Here is a 6,000-nt window from a genome sequence, read left to right on the forward strand (position 1 = left end):
GTGAAAAAAGCTCTGTATTTAAATACATTTGGGAACGTTTTCTTTACTGAAGGAATTCTCAATTCTCTAAAACACTACTGTTCATTGTGGCTCTCCAAGAAGGGATTAAGGCAGGTAGTGTTTCCCAAACTATTTGAATATAGAAATTTTTCTTTACAGAATATTTTACATGACCAGTATTCAGTGAAGTACACCTCGGAGAATATTTACCCAGAACCAAAAAGATGATACTCTGTTTGTTCAGACTCAACCTAGGTCCCATAATTAATGGAGAAATACAGAGAAACAGAAATATATCCACAGGGAGGTCACCGAGCTGAGGAGGAAGTCAGAAACCAGTTCCCTTGAGCTAGGGAAGTTTGGCTTGGAGAATACTTAGGGGATTTAGTCTCTGTCTTGAGAGCTCTGAAGATCTTAAGCCTGACAGATGGTCAAAGCGGGGATGAATGGATATAAACTGCATAGACACAGTTTTCAGCTCAGAACTAAGCAGAACTTCTAAAAGAACTGGCCTGTTCATTGTACATATCTGCTACTTTGTATACTCTGACTTCATATCCTTGTATACTTCCTTTGTATACACAATAAAATTTACTTTTCAAAGTTAAAATAAATAAAGCCTAAGTCTTCATCCTCAAAAAAAAAAAAAAAAAAAAAAAAAAAGGGGAACTGGCCAAAGGTGGAATGGGCTCACTTGGTCACTTGGTAGCAAGTGAGATTTCTATCACTAGATGTATTTAAGCTGTGTCTTCAGGAACACCTGTTTAGTTTGCAGAAAGAGGTCTTTCACAGTTTCACCCAACACTGATATTCCATGGTTCTAAATCAAACTGCAATTGGCATCATGTGAAAAATGACAGGTCAGGAGACTATGCAAAACTCATGGTTTCCAAACTGAGGCACACATTAGAATCACCTGCAGGGCTTGTTAAAACATAGATTTCTGACTTCCATTTCTGGCCAAGATGGAGTAGTCATCTCATTTCTCACTATTCTCCTTCAACAATAACAACAACAAAAAACTCTGGATATAATATAACAAACAAACAAAAAAAGACGAAAGTTTGAAAAAAGGCAAGCTGCCCAGGGTCTTCAGGACTTAAGGAACAATGCAATGAGAGCTCCCTGAGTTTCCTTTTAGGCTCTCATATATCCTGGATGGCGCACTGTAAGCCTGTAACCTAAATCATGCAATAGGCACATACAAAATAAGCCTCAGGAAAATCCTGCTCTTGTAGCCAAAGGGTTGGGATAAGGGAAGCATAGCAGAAGAGACAACTTAAATATATATCTGCCTCTCCAGCCAAATAACAGAAGAAAAATTGCTTCCACTCACTCCCCCACCCTCACCCCTGCCATTTTCAGCAGCCCTAGCAGCGAGCTGAACTCCTATACCCACCAGGTGGCAAAGAGACAAAACAAGGTGGTACCAAGTAGTGCTTGTTAGCATTGCACTTTCCTTGCCAATGTATTATGAGCAGAGCCTAGCAAGGAGCAAAAATTCTACCTATAACCACTAAAAGGTAGTGTGAGTTAGCTCTCTGCTTTTGCAAGGGTTGTATCAGGAGGGTCCAGGTGTTGGTGGTGGTGAATTTCAATCTCCACTCAGCAGCAATGAAACAGAGCAAAGTAGTGTGGGCTGGTACTAGTCAGCACTCTCTCCCTATCCTTACCGCCATATCAGCAGGACCCAGGGGAATCTTGATTTTCTGTCTTCTACCTCCACCATGCAGCAACAGGGCAGAATGAGGCAATGTGAGGTGACACTCTCTTCAATGACACTCTGCCTCTCCCAATATCCATATCAGCAAGGACCAAGGAAAAGCTGAACTTCCACTCCCAGCTGCCAACAACAAGACACAGTAAGGTAGGGCTAGGCAACGTTCATCAGTACTTTACTTCCTGTCCACCCCACACAGTGTTAGTGGGGCATAGCAGAGAGCTAATATTTAACTCCATCCAACTTAGTGAGCATCACTGGGACAGAAAGAGGTCGTGCAAGTTTGTGGTTGTTGACCTTTCACCTCCCTCCTACTCTCCTCTTCCCTCCTATCAGTAGGAGCACAATATGGAGCTGAATTTCATGCTCTCAAACAGAAACGTGTGAGTCCGTGATCTAATTTTGCTGAAAGGTGTAAGCAGGGCCAAGAAGGAAACTGAATTCCAACCACCACTGCCTGATAATGAGACAGGGAAAGGTGGTGGAAGTTCAAGCTCTGCATTTGTTAGTATGGTAGCAGTGAGGCCCAGCAGAAAACTAAACATCCACTTTCACTTTGACTTGTGTGATATACATTATCAAGGTAAATGACTGAAATAAAAAGCAACAATTAAATACAATGCAGAGTCTCAAATCATAATAAACAAAAAGTTCAGGATACAATAAAATATCACCTGTCAAACCAAGAACAAAGAAAATCTCAACTTGAGAGCACCTCCTAACTATTTCCATGAGTTTAATATTACCCAGATTTCAAAACCAGACAAGGAAAAAAAAGGAAATTGAATATGTGCAACTTTTGTACATCCATTATACCTTGATAAAGCTTAAAAATAGTATTCATGTGAGAATTCAAAAGAGCCAGCATAACAAAAACAACTTTAAAAAAGAGAAACAAATTTTGAGGACTTATACTTCTTGATTTCAAAACATGCTACGAGGTTAAAGTAATCAAGACATTGTGATTCTGGCTTAAGATTTGACATATAAATCAGTGGAATACAGTTGACAGAGTCCAAAAGTAAGCTCTTACACTTAAAAACAGTTGACTTTCAGCAAAGGTGCAAAGACTGTTGAAGGTAAAAAGAATAGTCTTTTGATATGTATGCTGGGACAATCGAATATTTGCATGCAAAATAATAAATTTGGAACTATACCTTACACCACACACAAAAATTAACTCGAAATGGATCAATACCTAAATGCAAAAGACTTCAGTAATAGAAAATAAAACAATAAACTCTTAGAAGAAAATATAGGTGTAAATCTTTGTGTCCTTACATTAAGGAATGTTTCTTAAATGTGACACCACCAGCACAACTGAAAAGTAAACAGATAAACTTCACATAATCAAAATTAAAGATGTTTATGTTTAAAAGGGCACCATCAAGAAATTGAAAAGGTAACCCACAGAACACAGAAAATTTTGAAAATCATACATCTGATAAAAAAAACTTGCGACAAAATATATAAAGAACTTTGAAAACTCAACAATAGAAAGACAAATAATTCAACACAAATGGGCAAAGATAACAAATGTATGAGGTGACGGATATGTTAAATACTCTGATTTGATTATCATGCAATGTATACAAGTAATGAAATATCACACTGTATTCCATAAGTATATACAATTACAGTGTCATTAGAAATTTTTTAAATAGGAAAACACTTTGAGTAGACAATTATCTATGGAACATATTTAAATGTCCAATAAGCATATAAAAAGATGCTCAACACCATTAGCCACCACTTCATACTCTGTAGAATGACTATAATAAAAATAATAATAAAACTTGGTGTTGGGTATAAAGAAAACTGGAACACTCATACATTACTGCTGGGAATGTAAAATGGTGCAGCCCCTTTGTGAAGCACTGTATCAATTATTCAAATGGTTAAATATAGAGTTACCTTGTGACCTAGCAATTCCATTTCTTGGTATGTATGAAGAAAATTAAAAACACAGGTTTATTCACATAGCAACTTGTGCATGAATGCTCACAGCAGCATTATGTATAATAGTAAAAATGTGGAAACTATCCAATGTTTATCAAGTGATGAATTCATGAATAAAATCTCATACAGAAATCAATTCCAGATGGATCAAGGACTTAAATCTAAGACCTGAAACTATAAAAATTCCAGAAAATAACATTAGAAAAACCTTCTAGACATTGGCTTAGGTGAGGATTTTATGACCAAGAACACAAAAGCAAATGCAATAAAAACAAAGATAAATAGGTGAGACTTAATTAGACTAAAGAGCTTCTGTATGGCAGAAGGAACAGTCAGCAGAGTAAATAGAACAACCCACACAGTGGGATAAAATCTGCACAATCTATTCATCTGACAAAGGACCAATATCCAGAATCTACAAGGAACTCAAACATATTAACAAGAAAAAAAAAAAAAAAAAAAACGATGCCATCAAAAAGTGTGCTAGGGACATGAATAGACAATTATCAGAAAAAGATATACAAATGGCAAAGACACATATGAAGAAATGCTCAATATTGCTAATTATTGTAGAAATGCAAATCAAAAGCACAATGCTATATCACCTTACTCCTGTAAGAAGGACCATAATAAATAAATAAATAATATATAAATAAATAAATGTTGATGTGGATGCGGTGAAAAGGAAACACTTCTACACTACTTGTGGGAACATAAACGAGCATGGCCACTCTGGAAAATAGTGTGGAGATTCCTTAAAAAACTAAAAGTAGAACTACCATTTGCTCCAGCAACCCCACTACTGGGTACCTACTCGGAGCAAAATAAGTCATTATACGAAAAAGATACTTGCACACACGTTTATAGCAGCACAATTCGCAATTGCAAAAATGTGGAATCAGCCCAAATGCCCATCAGTCAACGAGTGGATAAAGAAACTGTGATATATATAATACATATATATATAATGGAATACTACTCAACCATAACAAGGAATAAGTCAACGGCATTTGCAGCAACCTGGCGTGATTGGAGACTATTATTCTAAGTCAAGTAACTCAGGAATAGAAAAACCAAGCATTTTATGTTCTCACTCATAAGTGGGAGCTAAGCTATGAGGATGCAAGGGCATAAGAATGATACAATGGACTTTGGGGACTCGGGGGAAAGGGGGGAAGGGGGTGAAGGATAAAAGACTACAAATTGAATTCATTGTATACTGCTTGGGTTATGGATGCAACAAAATCTCATAAATCACCAATAAAGAACTTACCCATGTAACCAAATACTACCTGTTCCCCCAAAAAACATGGATATAAAAATAAAATAAAATCTGGTATATACATGCAATAGAACACCATTCAGCAATGAAATGAATGAAGTACTGATACATCTGAAACATGCATAAACTTTGAAAACATGCTAAATGAAATAAACTAGTCACAAAAGACCACATATTGTATAATTCCATATGCATGAAATGTACAGATTAGGCAAATCTATAGAGATGGAAAGTAAGTTAGTGGTTGCCTTCGGCTAGGGACACTCAAGGATTCGGGAATACTTGCTGAGAACTGCAGAGTCTCTTTTAGGGGTAGCAAAAATGTTCTAATGTTGATTGTGATGATGGAGGCACAAGTTCATGAATTTACTAAAGTCAATTAAACTGTATACCTTAAATGGGTAAATTAGATGATATGTATGATATATCTCAATAAAATGATTTAAAAATCTCAAAAGGAATGAGAAAAGACAACCAAATAATGCTGACATGGCTTGGTTCTGTGTCCCCACCCAAATCTCACCTTGAACTGTAATCCCCATAATCCCCATGTGTCAAGTGGGGACCAGGTGAAGATAATTGAATCATGGGGGTGATTTCCCCCATGCTGTTCTCATGATAGTGAGTGAGTCTCACAAGGTCTGATGGTTTTATAAGCATCTGTCATTTCCCCTGCTTGCACTCACTCTGTCCTGCCACCTTGTGAAGAAGGTGCCTGCTTCTCCTTTGTCTTCCACTATGATTGCAAGCTTCCTGAGGCTTCCCCAACAATGTGGAACTGTGAATCAGTTACACCTCTTTCCTTTATTAATTACCCAGTTTCAGATATTTCTTCATAGCAGTGTGAGAATGGATGAACACAGATGCCAATGGCTATGGCCAAAATTACCTACCCTCAAAACTTTATGTTGAAGTACTAACCCTCAGTAACTCAGAATGTGACTGTTTTTGAAGATAAAATCTTTAAGGTGGTAATTATGGGCAAAACATACACCTGGTCAGAGAAACAGACTAGTGGACCAGCACCTAGTAGATAAAC

The sequence above is a fragment of the Trachypithecus francoisi genome, unplaced genomic scaffold, assembly GCF_009764315.1.
Source record: "Trachypithecus francoisi isolate TF-2019V2 unplaced genomic scaffold, Tfra_2.0 Lachesis_group6, whole genome shotgun sequence".
Classification (NCBI taxonomy): domain Eukaryota; kingdom Metazoa; phylum Chordata; class Mammalia; order Primates; family Cercopithecidae; genus Trachypithecus; species Trachypithecus francoisi.